The 25,140-nt window shown below is 41.7% G+C and overlaps 10 non-coding genes across 10 annotated transcripts; all 10 read left to right on the top strand.

Annotated features, from left to right (window-relative positions):
• The first annotated feature begins 6,658 nt into the window (after positions 1-6,658).
• Positions 6,659-6,731, top strand: trnav-aac (transfer RNA valine (anticodon AAC)). The gene has a single exon. It is a non-coding gene; the product is annotated as a tRNA-Val (tRNA).
• Positions 6,732-11,170: 4,439 nt separating this feature from the next.
• trnav-aac (transfer RNA valine (anticodon AAC)) lies at positions 11,171-11,243 on the top strand. The gene has a single exon. It is a non-coding gene; the product is annotated as a tRNA-Val (tRNA).
• An 845-nt stretch (positions 11,244-12,088) lies between these two features.
• On the top strand, positions 12,089-12,161 carry trnav-aac (transfer RNA valine (anticodon AAC)). The gene has a single exon. It is a non-coding gene; the product is annotated as a tRNA-Val (tRNA).
• Positions 12,162-13,011: 850 nt separating this feature from the next.
• Positions 13,012-13,084, top strand: trnav-cac (transfer RNA valine (anticodon CAC)). Its single transcript has one exon. It is a non-coding gene; the product is annotated as a tRNA-Val (tRNA).
• Positions 13,085-13,526: 442 nt separating this feature from the next.
• Positions 13,527-13,598, top strand: trnaq-uug (transfer RNA glutamine (anticodon UUG)). The gene has a single exon. It is a non-coding gene; the product is annotated as a tRNA-Gln (tRNA).
• Positions 13,599-13,929: 331 nt separating this feature from the next.
• trnav-cac (transfer RNA valine (anticodon CAC)) lies at positions 13,930-14,002 on the top strand. Its single transcript has one exon. It is a non-coding gene; the product is annotated as a tRNA-Val (tRNA).
• A 1,775-nt stretch (positions 14,003-15,777) lies between these two features.
• Positions 15,778-15,850, top strand: trnav-cac (transfer RNA valine (anticodon CAC)). Its single transcript has one exon. It is a non-coding gene; the product is annotated as a tRNA-Val (tRNA).
• Positions 15,851-16,287: 437 nt separating this feature from the next.
• trnaq-uug (transfer RNA glutamine (anticodon UUG)) lies at positions 16,288-16,359 on the top strand. Its single transcript has one exon. It is a non-coding gene; the product is annotated as a tRNA-Gln (tRNA).
• Positions 16,360-16,962: 603 nt separating this feature from the next.
• Positions 16,963-17,035, top strand: trnav-cac (transfer RNA valine (anticodon CAC)). The gene has a single exon. It is a non-coding gene; the product is annotated as a tRNA-Val (tRNA).
• An 838-nt stretch (positions 17,036-17,873) lies between these two features.
• On the top strand, positions 17,874-17,946 carry trnav-cac (transfer RNA valine (anticodon CAC)). Its single transcript has one exon. It is a non-coding gene; the product is annotated as a tRNA-Val (tRNA).
• Positions 17,947-25,140: the final 7,194 nt, after the last annotated feature.

Genomic DNA, 25,140 nt, shown 5'->3' with positions numbered 1-25,140 from the left:
TGGTGTTTGTGTGATTTGTAAATATTAAAGTGTGTATAAAAACTGTTTTGCAGGACTTGCAGTATTTAGTGTGTAATAGGCCCTGATCTACGGCTGCGGCTACACGGAAACGTTTTTCACTGTAAACGATACTTTTTCTTATCGTTTCGCTGTCGCGGCCACACGGAGCCGGCGTTCCCACTACCCCAAAACGATAGTTTTTGAAAACGGGTTCCAGAGTGGGAAAGTTTGAAAACGGCCTCGTTTCGTTTCCATTGTTACAGCAAAAACGTTTTTGCGTCAGCCACACGTTGACGCTGGGTGCCAATTTTAACACCTCTCTATTGTCTCACAGCGTGGCGTGACACAGTGGCGTGTGTACTGTATCGTTTCATCGTTGTCGTCTGGACAGCAGCGCGTTTCCGTGTGGTCGCAAGAATTTTCGAACCCGTTTTCAAAAAAAACCTCGTTTCGTTTTCGTGTAGCCGTAGCCTACATTTCATGGGTTCCTCCAACTCCAGTTTCTGACTGATTGTTTTGCATTAAAGGGGAAGTTTTTTTTTTTTCTTTAAACCTGGACCTTATTTCTGGCATAGAATACGTTCATCTACTCACCGATAACAGTTTGGTGAAAGTCGGCATCCTTCGGAAGAGTATTAGATATCCATATAACGGGAGAGAACGGGGCATAGACAATACAATCAATCAATCAATCAAACTTTATTTATATAGCCCTTTACAATAGCCAACTGGTACTCAAAGTGCTTTACAACAGGATAAAAACAACAATACATAAAACAAAACATAAAACACGATTCAGAAATGGTAAAAGTGCTAAAAGTGCTGCAGGGCATTAAAAGCCTTCCACAAGTGCAATAAAATGGATTGAATAATCTTTGTGTAAAATTACTATAATTAAAAAAGAGCGGATAGAATGGATGCATTGTGGCCCTAATCAGAGTTCGAACGCCAGTCTAAAAAGGTGGGTCTTAAGCTTCGATTTAAAAAAGGCAGAGATCAGTGATGGTGCGGATGCCAGGGGGCAGTTTGTTCCACAGTCTATGGCAAAGGAACGATCACCCCACTGTTTAGATCTCGACCTTGGGACCTCTAAAAGAAGCCTCTTTATGTCACTATGGTCACGCCATCTGCGCTTCGGAGAGGCACAGTCTCGCTATCTACACTTTAAAATCGAATCAGAGACGGACAAAGTTCCTACTGGCTCCTGAAGCCGGTGTAGCGGAAGTGGTTCTGGAGGCAGCAGCGACACTTGTAATGTTCACAGCTTCTGTTTGACACCTCAGAGTTTATAAAACTCATACAACACTATCAGAACACATGGTCACCATAGGAACCTTTATAAGTTCAGGCTTTCTAAAGTAACGGGACACACACACATCAGTCCAATCCAGATGTTTTTCTCATCTTTTCATAGTTTCCTGTTTTGCCTTCATAACTCAGATGGAATCAGTCAGTGAAAAACACAGCAGGCTGTGAGAGAAAGTAAAGGTGTTCACCAGACCAACCCCGACTGAACCTGAGGGATGTATCACTGAAATTACTGAGCACATCATCAGACAGGAGAAGAAGAAGCCCATTTTCACTGATATCAGCATCAGACAGCAGACCTGGAGGTGCTTTTCTTTCTACAGCTGGCCTTCACTCCTCTGTGTCTTCTCTCCAACCATCTTTGTCCCAACCATTGCATCTGTGGTGTTCAGCACATCTGCAGCATCAGGCCCGCTGGCTCCGTTCTGCTCGTCTTCTGCAGACGGAGCTTTTTCATGGCAGGAAACCATCCAGAGAGTCAGGATTCTGCAGGAACCACTGGAAGACTTTCACTTCCTCCTTTAGTTGAACGCTTCATCAAACTGACATCATGCAGTTCCTCTATTCGCCACCAGAGGGAGACACATCTCCATCAATGCAGAGTCCCGCTCAGTATTACTGACAGTACTTCACAGCCACTGAGAGGACACATTTAAATCAGTAACATACAAAGAAATGATTTCTATATTTGAGCCAGGCTTCCACCTCCATATAAGACACACACTGTGTCCTCATACAACAAGCAGCTCTCCTGTCTGAGCTTCACATCTTTACAGTTAGCATCAGCACACACAGCATGTTGATGAAGATTCTCACTCATCCAGGTCATGGTAATCCTAAGAGCTCACATCCTCTGGCCTAAAAGGCCTCTAGCAAAGAGCCAGATAAGACCAGAGCCACCCACTCTCCAGATAAAGTGCCTTATGAGCTGCTGAAGTTCTTCAGGTAAATAAGTTTATATTAGTTTCTCTTTTGGTCAGAGGCTCTGGTGCTCTGGAGTTACACCAAGTGTTTCTGAATGTTAGCTGCAACACCTTTAAAACCTGTTTTATCTTCATGCAAACAACAGCTAATCCTAACTGTCCTGTAGTTCGTAATGTGTCAGATCTCCATTTATTCCATCTCTTTCGCTGCAGTTTTAAAACTTCATTACATTTGTTTTGTTGTTGAACCACCAAACCAGCTCAGAAGACACAGTATTTAATGGCTATCAGGTTGAGTGGAGGATGTAAATGAACAAGTGGTTCACTTCAAGGCAAGTAAGGACATTCATCTTGAAAATCAACAGATATCAGCTTGCTGCACTTTTGTATGAAAGGATAACAAATCCAAGCCTGCAATTGTTATTAAGTTTTAAACAAGAGGCACAAGACTGAAGCGTTGAAACAGACAATTATAGCAGATAATAAAACACTTGTGATCTGTGGTGATTTCAACACTGACCTCTTAAAGGTACATACTCCTAAACAAACTTGTGATTTCTTGGCTGCGTTATACGGTAGAGGCTTGTATTCACTGATCACAAAGCCGAGCAGAGGAGCCACAAATAGTGCAACATTAACTGACAACATTTTTACACATTCCTTGGACACTGGTATAAATAGTGGTTTGGTAATAAGTGATGTAAGTGATCATTTAGCTGTATTTGCAACATTTAATGATCAGCTACAGAGGAAGAAAACAGAAAAGCGTAGATATGAAAGGGTAAGGACTGTTAAAGCAATTAATGCTTCAGAAATGAGCTTTAAAACAAGAGTGGAATGAGTTTCATACAGATGAAGTAAATACTGCAGACAATTCATTCTTCAACTGTTATTTATCTCTCTATGATAAACACGGTCCAACAGTTTTATGTTGACATAAGCATAGTTATGCTGAGAAACCTCGGATAACAAAGGCATTAAAAAATGCATGTAAGAAGAAAAATAAACTTTATGGAGACTTTATCAAAACTAGAACAGAGGTTGCTGAAAAACGCTGAGATGTACAAAAACAGGCGGACCAACATGTTGAGGCAAGCAAAGAAGCAACATTATGATAAAATGTTACAAATAAATCAAAATAATATGAAGCGCACATGGAACATCCTAAATAATGTAATGGTGAATAAGCCTTATCACCAGATCAACCTAAGTGTTTCATAAAGGACAATAAGGTGTTTGGCCATCTGACTGAAGCGGCTGATGAATGTAACTCAGTACAGCGGCTCGTGAATCCTCTGGTGCACGTTGAGCATCGTCATGCTCTTGAATTCCTTCCCGCAGTCGTCACATTTCATGAGGTCCCTCATTTCCACGAGGTTCTCCTGGTGCTCCTTCAGGGCGGACGCGTACTGGAAGTGTTTGCGGCAGTTTGAGCACCACACGGGTATCTTCAGCGACGACCCCTGTTCGTGGTCGGTGCCGCTCACTTCTGCTCTTGACTCTTTTCTCCAAAAGAAACGGGTGCTCTTCTTCTGGCAAATGGCGTAAATCTGGTGTCTTTTCAGCCGTGCATGTGTTTAAAATGCTTGTTGCAGTGGATGCAGTGATAGGGCCGATCGTCCGTGTGGCACTGTGTGTGTCTGTTCAGTGTTCTGACACAATCAAATGCTTTAGAGCAAACGGGGCACACTTTGAGGGCTTTCTTTGCCACGTTTTGAACAGGTGCAGATGGGCTCTCCTCAGACGTCCCAGGAGGTGTTTCTAAATGAGCTTCCTTTGTGTCGCTGTCACAGTTCTGAGCGTCAGCGCCTGCCAGAATCTGCTCCAGCCTCTTGCTCTGCAGTGTGTCCTTAAAACATCTGAGGAAACTGGACAAGTGGAGGACAAAAGAAGAAGTGTCAGACCTAAAAAACTATCTACAGAAGATGAACAATATCTGAAAGTTATGTCCTTAAGAAAGAGGAAAAAATCCAGCAAAGACCTGACACAGGAGCTGAGAGATGCATCTGGACCTTCAGCTGATCCATCGGCTGTTGTTTCCAAGTGCTTGTTAAAATGATTATTTAAGATAGTAATTAAGTGTTTTTAGGCGATGTGAAAACCGTTTGCTGTGACTTTCAAATCTGCTTCAGAAACTGGACGTGTTTCTTCAGATAAACTCCTGACCAGCTGTGAAAAAGCAGTGAAAATGTCTGGCCTGTATAAACTTTGTGATGTCATACAAGATCAGAGATGACATCGATTGTGATGTCACTACAGTGATGACATCACAGCTTTGTGAAGGCTTCTGTTCTGTCTCTCCTGGTCTGTGGTTCCAACCACAGATTCTGGATGGAAGTGAAGTCCGGATTCCAGAATGTTGATTTGTGTTCTCTGTTAATCTCTGGACGACTTCAGCTGATTACTTCCTGTCACTGTCACGTTGGAAGGTCCACTTCTGCCAGTTTTTCAGCAGCCAGTATCATGTTTTCCACCAGCAGTGTTTCCCAAGACAGAATAATGTCAGTTTGTTTAAAATGTTGCCAAAATAAACTATTACAATTACAACAAATGTCATCTCAGGGCACTTCAGTAATAAAGTCCAATTCAGGCCGATTAGAGTTCAATTCATTGTAATTATAATCCAGTTCATTAAATTCAGAATGAATCCAATTCATTCATACAGAGCAATTCAAAAACTATTTCCTCGCTAAGGAAACCAACAGATGGCACCGAACGTGCACTATTTCTAATTAGATAGAACTTTTTAATAGTTCTAAGATCATATCTTTCTGGTTTTATTTGCATTTTACAAAGAGTCCCGAGTAATTATGAAAGTGGGGTTTTAATTTGAAGAAAAATCCTCAAAATAAAGTGATTTTTAGGAGTATGCAGGGATTCATTTCCATCTAATGAACAGGTCAGTTATATTAAACAGTGGGCCGTGTGAGCAGCAATCAGGGGAGTAAGGAGTTCACAGATCATAGACAGAGGCAACCGTCCAACTATTCAAAGCTTTTAAAATGAGTAATAAAATCTGACAGGTAACCAGGGAAGGAAGGACAAGAGGCAGGGAGGTGGGCAGCCACTGTGTGGCCTGGTGTGGGAATAATCACCTCAGCTGCTGATTTTAGGAGGAGCACCAATAAGCCAAACAGCGTCTCCATCCCAGGAGAAGAGGTGGCTGAGGAACACCTGGGAGTTTACCTGTTGCATATCTCTTATAAGTCTGTGGTGCAGAGTGCATCTTTCTTCAGCACCATCTGCTGTGGCAGCAGCATCAGAGCCAGCGACTCAAAGAAACTGAGCAAACTGCTAAAGAAGGCTGGCTCTGACCTGGGGACGGCTTTGGAGCTGTGTTTGATGAGCACTCACTTCTTTTTTTTTTTTTTCCTTGTCCTGTCCAGCATTATGGCAGCAGAATTTTAATCTGAATACCGTTTATGCCAAACACATTTGCTATGCAAAGGGAAGCTTTATGAATGTAAAGCTCCCCTTGATGCCCATCAACTCCTTATTTTTATTTATTTATTTTTGTTACAATACTTAACATGATGTGATAGTGTGATAGTGCCGAACCGGACCGGGGACAGAGAGAGAGGGAGAGCGAAGAAGGGAAAAAAAGGAACAGAAATATGAAGAAACAAACATAGAAAACAATGAAAAATCAGACAACCAGCTGCTACACCTGTAAAAACAAAACTGAAGACAATCCAAGGCTTTTGTGCGGAATCCAGCCTTAGAGGCACCAGGAGCACCTGTAAGCAGATAAGCAGAGAACAAACAAACAAAAAAGCACAAGCAGCAGCAATCACATGGCAACCTTCCATCAAGGAATCGAACCCTGTTCCTCCGCTTGACAGGCTGATTCTAACCTTTGACCAGCAAAGATACAGAATGTGTTGCTTGACTGTTGTGCGAATTCTGAGAATACAAGTTGTAAGAGTATCACTGAAAAATTGTCAAAAAAAATCACGTCCTTAAAATCCTTCCATTGTCGAGCATTTGCATGACTGAGAGCGTAAATTGACTGTGGAAGGGGTTCCATGGTGTAAAGGTCAGCACTCTGGACTCTGAATCCAGTGATCTGAGTTCAAATCTCGGTGGAACCTTCAGGTGTGTGCTGTCATGGTTGTGTTCTGGAAAGAAGATGAGTTGAGTAGGCTAGTCAGTTGTGAAATGACACCAGAGTGCACAATTCCAGCTGAGAGGATCTGTGGTATGTGACGTCACACCTCTGTGTTGCTAGTTGAATCTTTTTTGGTTTCCTCTTGCATATTCATTTACGATGCTTCTATTTATCCATGCTCTCCCACAGGAGAGTGTTACAATCCCACTTCTGACTCAATTTGTTGCGACTCCAAAATCACTTTCCGTGAGCAACAAAATTTGGGAAAATTTACCTCATTGTTTGTCTTTCGGAACACTAGTGAATAGGCATGGTGCCAGTTTCCGTAGTGTAGTGGTTATCACATTCGCCTAACACGCGAGAGGTCCTCAGTTCGAAACTGGGCGGAAACATTACTTGCTCCTCCTTTATTTATTTCATCCTTGTGTTAAGATGTATGACTGCACGTTAATGATAGCAACATCAACATATTCATAATTATGGATAGGAGGGGAGCCTCATCTGCTATTCTTGACATGTAAAGTCAATTTTTTCAGGTTTTAAAAAGATTTTCCGATGCTGTTGTTTGAAACGGACTTTGGCAAACCCCTAGCTGCTGAGCGAAAATGGCAGCCTTCCGTCAAGGAATCGAACCCTGTTCCTCCGCTTGACAGGCGGATACTAACCTTTGACCATTGAAGAAGATACAGAATGTGTTGCTTGACTGTCGTGCCAATTCTGAGAATACAAGCTGTAAGAGTATCACTGAAAAATTGACAGAAAAACACGTTGCTAAAACCCTTTCATTGTCAAGCATTTGCATGACTGAGAGCGTAAATTGACTGTGGAAGGGGTTCCATGGTGTAAAGGTCAGCACTCTGGACTCTGAATCCAGTGATCAGAGTTCAAATCTCAGTGGAACCTTCAGGTGTGTGCTGTCATGGTTGTGTTCTGGAAAGAAGATGAGTTGAGTAGACCAGTCAGTTGTCAAATGACACTAGATTGCACAATTGATCAATTCCAGCTGAGGGGATCTTTGGTATGTGATGTCACACCTCTGTGTTGCTAGTTGAATCTTTTTTGGTTTCCTCTTGCATATTCATTTACCATGCTTCTATTTATCCATGCTCTCCCACAGGATTCAATTCAATTCAATTCAATTCAATTCATTTTTATTTATATAGCGCCAAATACAACAAATGTCATCTCAAGGCACTTAGATAGTAAGTCCAATTCAAGCCAATTGGAATTCAATTAATTAATAATAATCATAATTCATAAAATAATCCAATTCGTTCATATAGAGCCAATTCAAAAACAATTTCCTAGCTAAGAAAACCAACAGATTGCACTGAAAACTTTTTGTTTTTTCGGTCCAATCTCCCGGCCTGAGCGGCGTGCCTGAGGCGACTGTGGAGAGAAACGACTCCCTTTTAACAGGAAGAAACCTCTGGCAGAACCAGACTCAGGAAGGGTGGCCATCCGCCTCGACCAGCTGGGGTTTGAGAAGACAGAAAGGGGGGAGGGGGCCGCGGCGGCGGCACTGTAACACCATTCAAAGGATATCTGTTGGAACAGGGAAACACGAGTTAATGACCACAATAATGTCACAAAACATAAAGAGAGTAAAGTGAGGAAAGGTGTGACAGATGAGGCCCCCCAGCAGTCTAGGCCTATAGCAGCTTAACTATAGCCTGGTTTATAGTCGGTAACGCAAGACGCAAAGCAAGACGCAAGAAGAAACGCAAGAAGAAACGCAAGCCCTTGCGCGGTTGCAAGCCCCCCATTGTGAGCTTGCGTGTGTCACCTCAATTTTCTAAACTTCATGCAAGAAAAGACACAAGCCTACTACTTGAAAACGGCATACTCATCGATCTGACAGTATGCAGAGCGTTTACACACAGTGCACTTCACTCCTGTCCGAGCCGAAATCAGCCGGCCTGAAAAGCTGATTTCCCTTAAGTTATAAACTCTGTAAATATATAACTTTAGCAACATTTGAAACATTTTCAGGCGAGAAAGTAGTCGTTTAGACCCCCAAGGTGTTGAAAATCTGACAAAATACCGACTATTTACAAGAAGAAGAAGCATGAATCACTTGAAGAGGTCCTGGTGGTGAATTTCCTTTCATCATGTCATTGAAAAAACCCGCTACTCTGCCTACTCTCCTGGCAGTGAATCGCCATGCAGCACACGCAAGCGCCGGCAAAGCTAAATGAAGTATAAACGTCTCGAGCCATTAACATAAACGCAAGAAGAAAGCGCAAGGGCAGTAAAAAGAAGTATAACTCAGCCTTAACCCTTTATACCCCGTAGCGGCCGCGGCCGGCCGTGCTGCAGTACCCCACAACGGCCGCGGCCGGCCGGTGTTATGTCATTGATGAATACAAGTCACCAGATGCTTTCAAAAGCTAAAATACAATAAATACAAAAAAAAAACAGACCCTCTTCGTTGTTTTTTCATTATCAAAAGCATATGTTTGTATTAAATTATTTCTAGATATTGTCATGTTTTAAAAAATTTTGAGGGATTTCTCTTGGCCGCAGTTGAGACTGATATGAGAGCGGAGGTTCTGCGTTTGGGCGCAGCTTCACTAGCCGGCAAATTGTGCTATCTACTGTAGTTATTTGAAATGTTTCTCAAATTGCCCATTTCTTTCGGAATTCTCAAGAATCTGGAGCATTGTTGTAAAATTCTGTTGGGGTCTAGAGGGTTAAGGGATGTTTCAGGATTACCTGAGCCATCCCTATTCAAGGTAAACACAAGAAACTTGTGCTAACGAAAAAAATAAAAATAAATAAAGGACCAGACTCAGTGAGTAATTCCCTATACTCCCTATATAGATCCATATATAGAACCATCTTTTACAGCCACAAGCTACCTCAGCCTCTCACCAACTGCACACCAGTCACAGCGGGGTGGGGATGCAAACCCTGGTTCGGGTATGGGGAGAAATAAAAAAGGTAAGATACGCGGGAATGGGATTCAAACCCTGGTTCGGGTAGGGGGTAATGAAAGTATAGAAGGTGCCAGAGGTGGAGGCAGGACAAGACACACTAGCAGATTCAGCAGACAAACTCACCTAAACAGCCCTACAATCACTAAAAATACCAGCAAAAACAAAGCCATACAACTCACTCTCACCAACTGCACACCAGTCACAGCGGGGTGGGGATGCAAACCCTGGTTCGGGTAGGGGGAGAAATAAAAGAGGTAAGATAGGCGGGAATGGGATTCAAACCCCGGTTCGGGTACGGGGTAATGAAAGTATAGAGGGTGCCAGAGGTGGAGGCAGGACAAGACACACTAGCAGACACACTATCAGATTCAACAGACCTAACTATAAGCTTTATAAAAAAGGAAAGTTTTAAGCCTGGTCTTAAAAGTGGAAAGGGTGTCTGCTTCCCGGACATTTACTGGCAGCTTATTCCACAAGAGAGGGGCCTGATAACTGAAGGCTCTGCCTCCCATTCTACTTTTAGAAACTCTGGGAACCTCAAGTAAACCTGCAGTTTGGGAACAAAGTGCTCTGTTAGGAAAATATCTTACAATGAGATCTTTAAGATATGATGGAGCTCGGTCATTAAGAGCTTTATATGTAAGGAGAAGAATCTTAAATTCTATTCTGAATTTAACAGGGAGCCAATGAAGAGAAGCTAAAACTGGAGAAATATGATCTCTCCTGTTAGTTCTCATCAAAACTGTGGCTGCAGCATTTTGGATCAACTGAAGGCTTTTCAGAGAATATGTGGGACAGCCCAATAATAAAGAATTACAGTAGTCCAATCTTGAAGTAACAAATGCATGGACTAGTTTTTCTGCATCACTCTGAGACAAGATGTTCCTGATTTTAACAATATTACGAAGATGAAAGAAGGCAGTCCTAGAAACCTGTTTTATATGTGAGTCAAATGATAAGTTCTGGTCAAAAATAAATACAAGGTTCCTCACTGTAGAACTAGAAGCCAAGGAAATACCATCTAGAGTAACTATATAGCTAGACAATTTCTCCCTGAAACGCTCAGGTCCAAAGATAACGACTTCAGTTTTGTCTGAATTTAGAAGCAGACAGTTCTGAGTCATCCAGGTCTTTATGTCTTTAAGACATGCTTGTAGTCTTACCAACCTATTGGGTGCATCTGGTTTCATAGATAAGTACAGCTGAGTATCATCAGCATAGCAATGGAAATTTATGCCATGCTGTCTAATAATGTTACTTAATGGAAGCATGTATAAAGTGAAAAGAATCGGTCCAAGCACAGAACCCTGGGGAACTCCATGACTTAATCTGGTGTGTGAGGAAGATTCTTCATTTACAAGAACAAACTGAAATTTATCAGATAAATATAATGACTTAAACCAGCCTAATGCAGTTCCTTTAATCCCAATAACATGTTCAAGTCTGTGTAATAAGATACTGTGATCGACCGTATCAAAAGCAGCACTGAGATCCAACAGGACAAGCACAGACACAAGTCCGCTATCAGAGGCTAATAGGAGATCATTGGTAACTTTCAGCAGTGCAGTTTCTGTGCTATGATGCAATCTGAATCCTGACTGAAACTCTTCAAACAGATTATTTCTGTGTAAGTGATCACAAAGCTGAGCTGCAACTATTTTTTCAAGAACTTTAGACATAAAAGGGAGATTGAATATAGGTCTATAATGAGCCAACACTTCTGGATCAAGAGTAGGTTTTTTAAGTAAAGGTTTAATTACAGCAGTGTGTTACAATCCCACTTCTGACTCAATTTGTTGCAACTCCACAAACTCTTTCCGCGAGCAACAAAATTTGGGAAAACTTACCTCATTCTTTGGCTTCCGGAACAATAGTGAATAGGCATGGCGCAGGTTTCTGTAGTGTAGTGGATATCACGTTCGCCTAACACGCGAAAGGTCCTCAGTTCGAAACTGGGCGGAAACATTACCTGCTCCTCCATTATTTATTTCATCCTTGTGTGAAGATGTATGACCGCACGTTAATGATAGCAACATCAACACTCATAATTATGGATAGGAGGGGAGCCTCATCTGCTATTCTTGACATGTAAAGTCAATTTTTGCAGGTTTTTAAAAGATTTTCTGATGCTATGGTGTGAAACAGACTTTGGCAAACCCCTAGCTGCTGAGCGAAAATGGCAGCCTTCCGTCAAGGAATCGAACCCTGTTCCTCCGCTTGACAGGCGGATTCTAACCTTTGACCATTGAAGAAGATACAGAATGTGTTGCTTGACTGTCGTGCCAATTCTGAGAATACAAGCTGTAAGAGTATCACTGAAAAATTGACAAAAAAACACGTTGCTAAAACCCTTTCAATGTCAAGCATTTGCATAACTGAGAGCGTAAATTGACTGTGGAAGGGGTTCCATGGTGTAAAGGTCAGCACTCTGGACTCTGAATCCAGTGATCCCAGTTCAAATCTCGGTGGAAGCTTCAGGTGTGTGCTGTCATGGTTGTGTTCTGGAAAGAAGATGAGTTGAGTAGGCTAGTCAGTTGTGAAAGGACACCAGAGTGCACGATTCCAGCTGAGAGGATCTGTGATATGTGACGTCACACCTCTGTATTGCTAGTTGAATCTTTTTTGGTTTCCTCTTGCATATTCATTTACGATGCTTCTATTTATCCATGCTCTCCCAGAGGAGTGTGTTACAATCCCACTTCTGACTCAATTTGTTGCGACTCCAAAATCACTTTCCGTGAGCAACAAAATTTGGGAAAACTTACCTCATTCTTTGGCGTCCGGAACACTAGTGAATGAAAATGGCTCCAGTTTCCGTAGTGTAGTGGTTATCACATTCGCCTAACACGCGAAACGTCCTCAGTTCGAAACTGGGCGGAAACATTACTTGCTCCTCCATTATTTATTTCACCCTTGTGTGAAGATGTATGACTGCACATTAATGATAGCAACATCAATATATTCATAATTATGGATAGGAGGGGAGCCTCATCTGCTATTCTTGACATGTAAAGTCAATTTTTTCAGGTTTTAAAAAGATTTTCCGATGCTGTTGTTTGAAACGGACTTTGGCAAACCCCTAGCTGCTGAGCGAAAATGGTAACCTTCCATCAAGGAATCGAACCCTGTTCCTCCGCTTGACAGGCGGATTCTAACCTTTGACCATTGAAGAAGATACAGAATGTGTTGCTTGACTGTCGTGCCAATTCTGAGAATACAAGCTGTAAGAGTATCACTGAAAAATTGACAAAAAAAAATCACGTTGCTAAAATCCTTCCATTGTCGAGCATTTGCATGACTGGGAGCGTAAATTGACTGTGGAAGGGGATCCATGGTGTAAAGGTCAGCACTCTGGATTTTGAATCCAGTGATCCGAGTTCAAATCTCGGTGGAACCTTCAGGTGTGTGCTGTCATGGTTGTGTTCTGGAAAGAAGATGAGTTGAGTAGGCTAGTCAGTTGTGAAAGGACACCAGAGTGCACGATTCCAGCTGAGAGGATCTGTGGTATGTGACGTCACACCTCTGTGTTGCTAGTTGAATCTTTTTTGGTTTCCTCTTGCATATTCATTTACGATGCTTCTATTTATCCATGCTCTCCCACAGGAGTGTGTTACAATCCCACTTCTGACTCAATTTGTTGCGACTCCAAAATCACTTTCCGTGAGCAACAAAATTTGGGAAAACTTACCTCATTCTTTGGCGTCCGGAACACTAGTGAATGGGCATGGCTTCAGTTTCCGTAGTGTAGTGGTTATCACATTCGCCTCACACGCGAAAGGTCCTCAGTTCGAAACTGGGCGGAAACATTACTTGCTCCTCCATTATTTATTTCATCCTTGTGTGAAGATGTATGACTGCACGTTAATGATAGCAACATCAACATATTCATAATTATGGATAGGAGGGGAGCCTCATCTGCTATTCTTGACATGTAAAGTCAATTTTTTCAGGTTTTAAAAAGATTTTCCGATGCTGTTGTTTGAAACGGACTTTGGCGAATCCCTAGCTGCTGAGCGAAAATGGCAACCTTCCGTCAAGGAATCGAACCCTGTTCCTCCGCTTGACAGGCGGATTCTAACCTTTGACCATTGAAGAAGATACAGAATGTGTTGCTTGACTGTCGTGCCAATTCTGAGAATACAAGCTGTAAGAGTATTACTGAAAAATTGACAAAAAAAAATCACGTTGCTAAAATCCTTCCATTGTCGAGCATTTGCATGACTGAGAGCGTAAATTGACTGTGGAAGGGGTTCCATGGTGTAAAGGTCAGCACTCTGGACTTTGAATCCAGTGATCCGAGTCCAAATCTCGGTGGAACCTTCAGGTGTGTGCTGTCATGGTTGTGTTCTGGAAAGAAGATGAGTTGAGTAGGCTAGTCAGTTGTGAAAGGACACCAGAGTGCACGATTCCAGCTGAGAGGATCTATGTGATGTCACACCTCTGTGTTGCTAGTTGAATCTTTTTTGGTTTCCTCTTGCATATTCATTTACGATGCTTCTATTTATCCATGCTCTCCCAGAGGAGTGTGTTACAATCCCACTTCTGACTCAATTTGTTGCGACTCCAAAATCTCTTTCCGTGAGCAACAAAATTTGGGAAAACTTACCTCATTCTTTAGCGTCCGGAACACTAGTGAACAGGCATGGTTCCAGTTTCCGTAGTGTAGTGGTTATCACATTCGCCTCACACGCGAAAGGTCCTCAGTTCGAAACTGGGCGGAAACATTACTTGCTCCTCCATTATTTATTTCATCCTTATGTGAAGATGTATGACTGCACGTTAATGATAGCAACATCAACATATTCATAATTATGGATAGGAGGGGAGCCTCATCTGCTATTCTTGACATGTAAAGTCAATTTTTGCAGGTTTTAAAAAGATTTTCCGATGCTGTTGTTTGAAACGGACTTTGGCAAACCACAAGCTGCTGAGCGAAAATGGCAACCTTCCGTCAAGGAATCGAACCCTGTTCCTCCGCTTGACAGGCGGATTCTAACCTTTGACCAGCAAAGATACAGAATGTGTTGCTTGACTGTCGTGCCAATTCTGAGAATACAAGCTGTAAGAGTATAACTGAAAAATTGACAAAAAAAAATCACGTTGCTAAAACCCTTTCATTGTCAAGCATTTGCATGACTGAGAGCGTAAATTGACTGTGGAAGGGGTTCCATGGTGTAAAGGTCAGCACTCTGGACTCTGAATCCAGTGATTCGAGTTCAAATCTCGGTGGAACCTTCAGGTGTGTGCTGTCATTGTTGCGTTCTGGAAAGAAGATGAGTTGAGTAGGCTAGTCACTTGTGAAATGACACCAGAGTGCACGATTGATCAATTCCAGCTGAGAGGATCTGTGGTATGTGACGTCACACCTCTGGGTTGCTAGTTGAATCTTTTTTGGTTTCTTCTTGCATATTCATTTACGATGCTTCTATTTATCCATGATTTCCCAGAGCAGAGTGTTACAATCCCACTTCTGACTCAATTTGTTGCGACTCCACAAACTCTTTCCGCGAGCAACAAAATTTGGGAAAACTTACCTCATTCTTTGGCTTCCGGATCACTAGTGAATAGGCATGGTTCCAGTTTGCGTAGTGTAGTGGTTATCACGTTCTCCTCACACGCGAAAGGTCCTCAGTTTGAAACTGGGTGGAAAATTTACATGCTCCTCCTTTATTTATTTCATCCTTGTGTGAAGATGTATGACTGCACAATAATGATAGCAACATCAACATATTCATAATTATGGACAGGAGGGGAGCCTCATCTGCTATTCTTGACATGTAAAGTCAATTTTTTAAGGTTTTAAAAAGATTTTCCGATGCTGTTGTTTGAAACGGACTTTGGCAAACCCCTAGCTGCTGAGCGAAAATGGCAACCTTCCGTCAAGGAATCGAACCCTGTTCCTCCGCTTGAAAGGAGGATTCTAACCTTGGACCATTGAAGAAGATACAGAATGTGTTGCTTGACTGTCGTGCCAATTCTGAGAATACAAGCTGTAAGAGTATCACTGAAAATTGACAAAAAAACATGTTGCCAAAACCCTTTCATTGTCAAGCATTTGCATGACTGAGAGCGTAAACTGACTGTGGAAGGGGTTCCATGGTGTAAAGGTCAGCACTCTGGACTCTGAATCCAGTGATCAGAGTTCAAATCTCGGTGGAACCTTCAGGTGTGTGCTGTCATGGTTGAGTTCTGGAAAGAAGATGAGTTGACTAGACCTGTCAAATGACACTAGATTGCACGATTGATCAATTCCAGCTGAGGGGATCTGTGGTATGTGACTTCACACCTCTGGGTTGCTAGTTGAATCTTTTTTGGTTTCTTCTTGCATATTCATTTACGATGCTTCTATTTATCCATGCTTTCCCAGAGGAGAATGTTACAATCCCACTTCTGACTCAATTTGTTGCGACTCCACAAACTCTTTCCGCTAGCAACAAAATTTGGGAAAACTTACCTCATTCTTTGGCTTCCGGAACACTAGTGAATAGGCATGGCTTCAGTTTCCGTAGTGTAGTGGTTATCACGTTCGCCTCACACGCGAAATGTCCTCAGTTCGAAACTGGGCGGAAACATTACTTGCTCCTCCTTTACTTATTTCACCCTTGTGTGAAGATGTATGACTGCACGTTAATGATAGCAACATCAAAATATTCATAATTATGGATAGGAGGGGAGCCTCATCTGCTATTCTTGACATGTAAAGTCAATTTTTGCAGGTTTTAAAAAGATTTTCTCTTGCTATGGTGTGAAACGGACTTTGGCGAATACCTAGCTGCTGAGAGAAAATGGCAGCCTTCCGTCAAGGAATCTAACCCTGTTCCTCCACTTTACAGGCGGATTCTAACCTTTGACCAGCAAAGATACAGAATGTGTTGCTTGACTGTCGTGCGAATTCTGAGAATACAAGCTGTAAGAGTATCACTGAAAAATTGACAAAAAAAACACGTTGCTAAAACCCCTTCATTGTCAAGCATTTGCATGACTGAGAGCGTAAATTGACTGTGGAAGGGGTTCCATGGTGTAAAGGTCAGCACTCTGGACTTTGAATCCAGTGATCCGAGTTCAAATCTCGGTGGAACCTTCAGGTGTGTGCTGTCATGGTTGCGTTCTGGAAAGAAGACGAGTTGAGTAGGCTAGTCAGTTGTGAAAGGACACCAGAGTGCACGATTCTAGCTGAGAGGATCTGTGGTTTGTGACGTCACACCTCTGTGTTGCTAGTTGAATCTTTTTTGGTTTCCTCTTGCATATTCATTTACGATGCTTCTATTTATCCAAGCTCTCCCAGAGGAGTGTGTTACAATCCCACTTCTGACTCAATTTGTTGCGACTCCACAAACTCTTTCCGCGAGCAGGTGTGTGCTGTCATGGTTGTGTTCTGGAAAGAAGATGAGTTGAGTAGGCTAGTCACCTGTGAAATGGCACCAGAGTGCTCAAGTGCAGCTGATAGGATCTGTGGTATATGACGTCACACCTTTGTGTTGCTAGTTGAATCTTTTTTGGTTTCTTCTCTCATATTAATTTACGATGCTTCTATTTATCCATGCTCTCCCACAAGAGAGTGTTACAATCCCACTTCTGACTCAATTTGTTGCGACTCCACAAACTCTTTCCGCGAGCAACAAAATTTGGGAAAACTTACCTCATTCTTTGGCTTCCGGAACACTAGTGAATAGGCATGGCTTCGGTTTCCGTAGTGTAGTGGTTATCACGTTCACCTCACACGCGAAAGGTCCTCAGTTCGAAACTGGGCGGAAACATTACTTGCTCCTCCTTTATTTGTTTGAAGATGTATGACTGCACAATAATGATAGCGACATCAACATATTCATAATTATGGATAGGAGGGGAGCCTCATCTGCTATTCTTGACATGTAAAGTCAATTTTTGCAGGTTTTCAAAAGATTTTCTCATGCTATGGTGTGAAACGGACTTTGGCGAATACCTAGCTGCTGAGCGAAAATGGCAGCCTTCCGTCAAGGAATCGAACCCTGTTCCTCCGCTTGACAGGCGGATTCTAACCTTTGACCATTGAAGAAGATACAGAATGTGTTGCTTGACTGTCGTGCCAATTCTGAGAATACAAGCTGTAAGAGTATTACTGAAAAATTGTCAAAAAAAATCACGTCGTTAAAACCCTTTCATTGTCAAGCATTTGCATGACTGAGAGCGTAAATTGACTGTGGAAGGGGTTCCATGGTGTAAAGGTCAGCACTCTGGACTCTGAATCCAGTGATCCGAGTTCAAATCTTGGTGGAATCTTCAGGTGTGTGCTGTCATGGTTGAGTTCTGGAAAGAAGATGTGTTGAGTAGGCTAGTCAGTTGTGAAATGACACCAGAGTGCACAATTCCAGCTGAGATGATCTGTGGTATGTGACGTCACACCTCTGTGTTGCTAGTTGAATCTTTTTTGTTTTCCTCTTGCATATTCATTTACGATGCTTCTATTTATCCATGCTCTCCCAGAGGAGTGTGTTACAATCCCACTTCTGACTCAATTTGTTGCGACTCCACAAACTCTTTCCGCGAGCAACAAAATTTGGGAAAACTTACCTCATTCTTTGGCTTCCGGAACACTAGTGAATAGGCATGGCTTCGGTTTCCGTAGTGTAGTGGTTATCACGTTCACCTCACACGCGAAAGGTCCTCAGTTCGAAACTGGGCGGAAACATTACTTGCTCCTCCTTTATTTGTTTGAAGATGTATGACTGCACAATAATGATAGCAACATCAACATATTCATAATTATGGATAGGAGGGGAGCCTCATCTGCTATTCTTGACATGTAAAGTCAATTTTTGCAGGTTTTCAAAAGATTTTCTCATGCTATGGTGTGAAACGGACTTTGGCGAATACCTAGCTGCTGAGCGAAAATGGCAGCCTTCCGTCAAGGAATCGAACCCTGTTCCTCCGCTTGACAGGCGGATTCTAACCTTTGACCAGCAAAGATACAGAATTTGTTGCCTGACTGTCGTGCCAATTCTGAGAATACAAGCTGTAAGAGTATAACCGAAAAATTGATAAAAAAAAATCACGGTGCTAAAACCCTTTCATTGTCAAGCATTTGCATGACTGAGAGCGTAAATTGACTGTGGAAGGGGTTCCATGGTGTAAAGGTCAGCACTCTGGACTCTGAATCCAGTGATCAGAGTTCAAATCTCGGTGGAATCTTCAGGTATGTGCTGTCATGGTTGCGTTCTGGAAAGAAGATGAGTTGAGTAGACCAGTCAGTTGTCAAATGACACCAGAGTGCACGATTGATCAATTCCAGCTGAGGGGATCTGTGGTATGTGATGTCACACCTCTGGGTTGCTAGTTGAATCTTTTTTGGTTTCCTCTTAAATATTCATTTACCATGCTTCTGTTTATCCATGCTCTCCCACAGGATTCAATTCAATTCAATTCAATTCAATTCATTTTTATTTATATAGCGCCAAATACAACAAATGTCATCTCAAGGCACTTAGATAGTAAGTCCAATTCAAGCCAATTGGAATTAAATTAATTAATAATAATCATAATTCATAAAATAATCCAATTCGTTCATAGAGAGCCAATTCAAAAACAATTTCCTAGCTAAGAAAACCAACAGATTGCACTGAAAACTTTTTGTTTTTCGGTCCAATCTCCCGGCCTGAGCGTGCCTGAGGCGACTGTGGAGAGAAACGACTCCCTTTTAACAGGAAGAAACCTCTGGCAGAACCAGACTCAGGAAGGGTGGCCATCCGCCTCGACCAGCTGGGGTTTGAGAAGACAGAAAGAGGGGGGGGGGGGGGGGGGGCCGCAGCGGCGGCGGCACTGTAACACCATTCAAAGGATATCTGTTGGAACAAGGAAACACGAGTTAATGACCACAATAATGTCACATATACATAAAGAGAGTAAAGTGAGGAAAGGTGTGACAGATGAGGCCCCCCAGCAGTCTAGGCCTATAGCAGCTTAACTATAGCCTGGTTTATAGTCGGTAACGCAAGACGCAAAGCAAGACGCAAGAAGAAACGCAAGCCCTTGCGCGGTTGCAAGCCCCCCATTGCGAGCTTGCGTGTGTCACCTCAATTTTCTAAACTTCACGCAAGAAAAGACGCAAGCCTACTACTTGAAAACGGCATACTCATCGATCAGACAGTATGCAGAGCGTTTACACACAGTGCACTTCACTCCTGCCCGAGCCGAAATCAGCCAGCCTGAAAAGCTGATTTCCCTTAAGCTATAAACTCTGTAAATATATAACTTTAGCAACATTTGAAACATTTTCAGGCGAGAAAGTAGTCGTTTAGACCCCCAAGGTGTTTAAAATCTGACAAAATACCGACTATTTACAAGAAGAAGAAGCATGAATCACTTGAAGAGGTCCTGGTGGTGAATTTCCTTTCATCATGTCATTGAAAAAACCCGCTACTCCGCCTACTCTCCTGGCAGTGAATCGCCATGCAGCACACGCAAGCGCCGGCAAAGCTAAATGAAGTATAAACGTCTCGAGCCATTAACATAAACGCAAGAAGAAAGCGCAAGGGCAGTAAAAAGAAGTATAACTCAGCCTTAACCCTTTATACCCCGTAGCGGCCGCGGCCGGCCGTGCTGCAGTACCCCACAACGGCCGCGGCCGGCCGGTGTTATGTCATTGATGAATACAAGTCACCAGATGCTTTCAAAAGCTAAAATACAATAAATACAAAAAAAAAAAATCAGACCCTCTTCGTTGTTTTTTCATTATCAAAAGCATATGTTTGTATTAAATTATTTCGAGATATTGTCATGTTTTAAAAATTTTGAGGGATTTCTCTTGGCCGCAGTTGAGACTGATATGAGAGCGGAGGTTCTGCGTTTGGGCGCAGCTTCACTAGCCGGCAAATTGTGCTATCTACTGTAGTTATGTTTGATATTGGTCCGCAGTGTGCCAAGTATTACTTTGTAGCTACCAGCTTCGTTCATTATCACTCGATTACCTCAGCCACTCAATTCAAGAAAATCAAGATCAAGAAAATGACAGCTCCGAAAAGACTGCAGATGTTTACCTGGCAATTTGCACCGGTTCGCAATTGTCCGACTCGGATTTCAGTGACACTAACGTAAGTTGTAAATGTGATTTAGATAGATATACAACCTAAATTTGTGACGTAGTGGCCAACCTTGTCACCTACAGCCGTTTTGATTAGCCATGCTAACTCCAGCTGATTTATCGTTATTTGCGAGCTTGCCGGTGTCCTTCAACAGAGCAGACTACACCTACACCAGACTACACCTAAACTAAGAGATAATAAAGCAAAGATGATGATGATCATTACCTTATCTGTTGGTTACCATTGAAGATCCCAAAATAGTATTAATAGTAGTAGTAATTTCCAAATCCAAGTCCTTCCTTATTGTAGCGATGTAATCCAGTGACAGTGCTAGCAAGAGCAACTCGAAACGCTGAACTCCGGAGAGGAAATGTCAAACGAAACTGTAGATTTTTTTTAGTCTAACTCCTTGTTTGCTACTGGTAATCTAACTACCTGCCTGGTATAAGTAGCCTACACATATTTCCCAGTTTATGTAAGGTGCCTATCAACAAACATTTCGAGTGATGTCGTGCCTGATTATAATGCCAGAATTTCAAACCGGACCTGTCACCATCATTCGTCCACCAAGTGATAGCCCCAGCATTTAGGTTGCCAGAGTTAGACTACGATCAACTCGATCTTATAAATGTAATTGTGCAAACGTATTTGAAATACTTAATACATTTTGTGGAAAATTGTTTGTGTTAGTCTTGTCATGGTACTGTAGTGAAGTTCTGAAGTGGGCCCAAACTTTTTTTCTCTGAGGAAGGTTACCAAATAGCTGCCCCTATTTCTCTGCATTATAGCCTATCGTCTATAATAATAATAACAACAATTACTTAGTTTTATATAGCGCTTTTCAAGATACCCATGGTCGCTTTACATTACATGTAGGCATGTGTGTAAATGTGTGTGTATGGCAGCGGGTGAGGGGGGAAATTACACTGAATTTCAATTAAAACAAATTTCATTACATTCACTTTACTCTCATTTTATTATTACTGAGGTCGTTCAGAATCACCTGAGATGTTGATATGTTATGCAAAATAATACTTAAATATGCCTACAGTACTATAACTATCCATTTCAAGTTAAAAAGAGGAGTGAATATTTGTTCAGTCTCAAAATATCCTTTTTGATACAGTTCAATGGTCGTCTATGAAATACATGAATGAATAATTCCTAATGGATCACATATCATTTGAAAGAGCCATTTCCAATCTTTAAATAGAAAGGAACTTACAATGAACACTTGTCATTAGTTTTCAAGTTATTCTTGGTTATTTGAAATGTTTCTCAAATTGCCCATTTCTTTCGGAATTCTCAGGAATCTGGAGCATTGTTGTAAAATTCTGTTGGAGTCTAGAGGGTTAAAAAAACAACAAAGAACAAACCAGACCCCCCACCCCCCAACCATATACAGTACACCATTTAACACAAACTAAACAGAAACATAACAAGAACAAATAAATTGTAAAAGTAATAATAACAACAACAATAATACCAAAACTTAAATTACAAAATAAAAACATACCTACACAATACACAAAGCCTGCAACCTTAGAAAAAATAAAATAAATAAAATAAATCTGTTACCACAGTAATCCATTTCCTGTAACATATGCACACAGTTCTAGTCTGTCACAGAGGGGAGATTCAACTTGTCAATGTAATCAGACAAATATCCCCATGTTTTTGTGAACTTGCGGGTAGAGCCTTTCATGCTGTGTTTTATTTTTTCTATTTTCATAAAATAAAGAATATCTTTAATCAGGGAACTGAATGAAGGGGCATTAGGAGACTTCCACCTAAGCAGAATTAGACGCCTTGCTACGAGAGTGATAAATGCAACAAAGTCAGCCTTATACGAAGATGTGGACATAGTAGAGGGGAGAACACCAAACAACGCAGTTAAGGGAGAAGGAGAAATTGTTTGCTCTAAAACATAGGACAGGATATCAAAGACCTTGGACCAGTATTCAAATAGTTTTGGGCAAAACCAGAGTGTATGTCCCAGTGTCGCAGGTGCTGAGTGACACCTCTCACATGTAGGGTCAATGTCAGGGAAAAAACGGCTTAATTTGACCCTAGTCCAGTGAACAATCTTACACTGAATGACGCCATGTTTAGCGCAAATTGACGATGAATGCACACGTTGTAAGATTGAGTCCCATACATCATCTAAAATATCAATTCCCAGGTCCTCCTCCCATTGACTCTTAATTGAATTGAGATTTACTGGTCTTAAAGCATACATTCTATTATAAATAGAGGATATCATTCCTTTAGCATTAGGAAGAGGCATTAAGAGGGAGTCAAGGGGGTTAGCAGAGGGCACATTAGGGAAATTGGGATATAAGGATTTAACAAAGCTGCGTATCTGTAGATATCTAAAGGTATGTGATGAGGGTAAGGAATATTTCCCAGATAGCTGTTGAAATTATGCAAATACCCCATCTATATACAGATCCTTTAAGGACTTGATACGCAACCTAGACCATATCGATCACGCTTCATCAGTCAGTGAGGGTGGAAAAGCAACATTTGAAGTGAGAGGAGAGAGGATAGAAATATCACCCAGATTGAAATGTTTTCTGAACTGGTTCCAAATTCTCATTGATGTTTTAACACATACATTTTTAGTGTATGAAGACAGAGAAAATCTGAGAGGGGAGTACAATAATGCCTTCAAAGAAGTGGGTTTACAAGACAAGGCTTCCATCTGTAGCCAAGTAGGCTGTGGACTAAGAACATCTAGATGCAGCCAGTAGTGTAGGGTTCTAATATTGGCAGCCCAATAATAGTACTGAAAGTTAGGCAATGCCATGCCTCCAAGTCTCTTAGGCCTTTGGAGTAGCAATTTGCGAATTCTGGGTGCCTTCCTATTCCAGATAAACTCTGTAATCAGTTTATCAATCTTCGTTCTCGTAGTAGGAAACATAAATAGCGACAGTATCATTTGTTGAACTTAGACAACTCTGCGTCAGCTTTCTGATATGTTCTGCAGACTCCTTGCTGCAAGAATAAATGTTTTGTGTTAATTGTCTCCAGCGACTTTGAGACTCATTTTGAGATTTTTCTTGACACAAACACAACAGACATTTGAAACAGTTTCACAGCTTGAAGTTGAGCCTCGTGCCCTTTTAGTGTTGGAACAGCCTTAACTTTCATCTTCAGTTATGAGCATCATACAGCTGTCTGGAAAGTACAGGGAACAACTCCAAACCTTTTTCAGACTGCGTTAAAGATTTCTGGGACTTTGGGAAAGATGACAAAGGTCAACTTTCCCTCGTAAGCAAACAAAAATTTTCTTCAAAAATATCTCTGTAGCAAGAACATGAAAACCATGAGAAATGTTGATATCTGACCTTTAATAAAAGCAGAACAATGAAATACAGACGAGTGTAAAGCTAGACTTTACATCAAACTGAAGTGATATATTGCTTCTACAGATGTTGTATGGTTACATAAGTACCCACGGCTGGTGCTACTTGTGATTCTGAACTTAACAAAACATATATGTTCAGTATAACAGAATAAAACACATTTCTACTTTCAAACAGATTGCATTTTGTTCCGTCCATCATCTCACATCTGATGCCACGTTTGTCTTGAATTGTGGAAGATCTGTCCACAGTTAAAACAATCCTAAAAAATTATAAAGCACTTTCAATCATGTGCTACCCACAGAACATTCAGAACAAAAGTCCACAAACAAGATTTTTAATCTGAACAACGGTAGTTCCTGTTGCTGGTCCCAGGTGAATGTTCCTTATCGAACGTAAAATATGTTGTTGATTAAAACCAATCATTTATCCGCAGTGTGAGTACGTTGGTGTCTCTTTAAACTAGATAATGCACTGAAAACTGCTACACACTGATCACAGCTGTAAGATTTCTCTCCTGTGTGAATATGTTGGTGTTGCCTTAGACCACCTAATGTAGTGAAAGCTGCCCCACACTGACCACAGCTGTATGGTTTCTCTCCAGTGTGAATACTTTGGTGTCTCTTTAGACTAGACAATGCAGTGAAAGCTGCCCCACACTGACCACAGCTGTATGGTTTCTCTCCTGTGTGAATATATTGGTGTTGCCTTAGACCACCTAATGTAGTGAAAGCTGCCCCACACTGACCACAGCTGTATGGTTTCTCTCCTGTGTGAATACGTTTGTGCGTCTTGAGATGAGATAATCTAGTGAAAGCTGCCCCACACTGACCACAGCTGCATGGTCTCTCTCCAGTGTGAATACTTTGGTGTCTCTTTAGACTAGATAGTGCAGTGAAAGCTGCCCCACACTGACCACAGCTGTATGGTTTCTCTCCTGTGTGAATATGTTGGTGTTGCCTTAGACCAGCTAGTGTAGTAAAAGCTGTCCCACACTGACCACAGCTGTAAGGTTTCTATCCTGTGTGAATAAGTTGGTGTTTCTTTAGAGTAGATAATTGAGTGAAAGCTGCCCCACACTGACCACAGCCGTAAGGTTTTTCTCCTGTATGAATACGTTGGTGTGTCTTTAGAGTAGATAATTGAGTGAAAGCTGCCCCACACTGACCACAGCTGTAAGATTTCTCTCCAGTATGAAGCTTCTGATGATACCTCAGATGTGATGAACTTTTCAAAACTTTTCCACAGTGCTTACAGCAGTGCCATCTGGATCCCTCTTGGACTATACGTTTCTGCAATGACAGAGAGGAAGAAGATTTAGATCCTTTTGAAGTTCACACAAACGATTTCTCCAAGCTAACCTACGCTAACCAACATATTCTAACTGGACAGACAGAGCCACACAGGTCTCAATATCTCATATTTTTCGTCTTGATT

This window comes from Odontesthes bonariensis, chromosome 11 (assembly GCF_027942865.1).
Source record: "Odontesthes bonariensis isolate fOdoBon6 chromosome 11, fOdoBon6.hap1, whole genome shotgun sequence".
Classification (NCBI taxonomy): domain Eukaryota; kingdom Metazoa; phylum Chordata; class Actinopteri; order Atheriniformes; family Atherinopsidae; genus Odontesthes; species Odontesthes bonariensis.
This window is presented reverse-complemented; position numbering and strand designations above follow the sequence as displayed.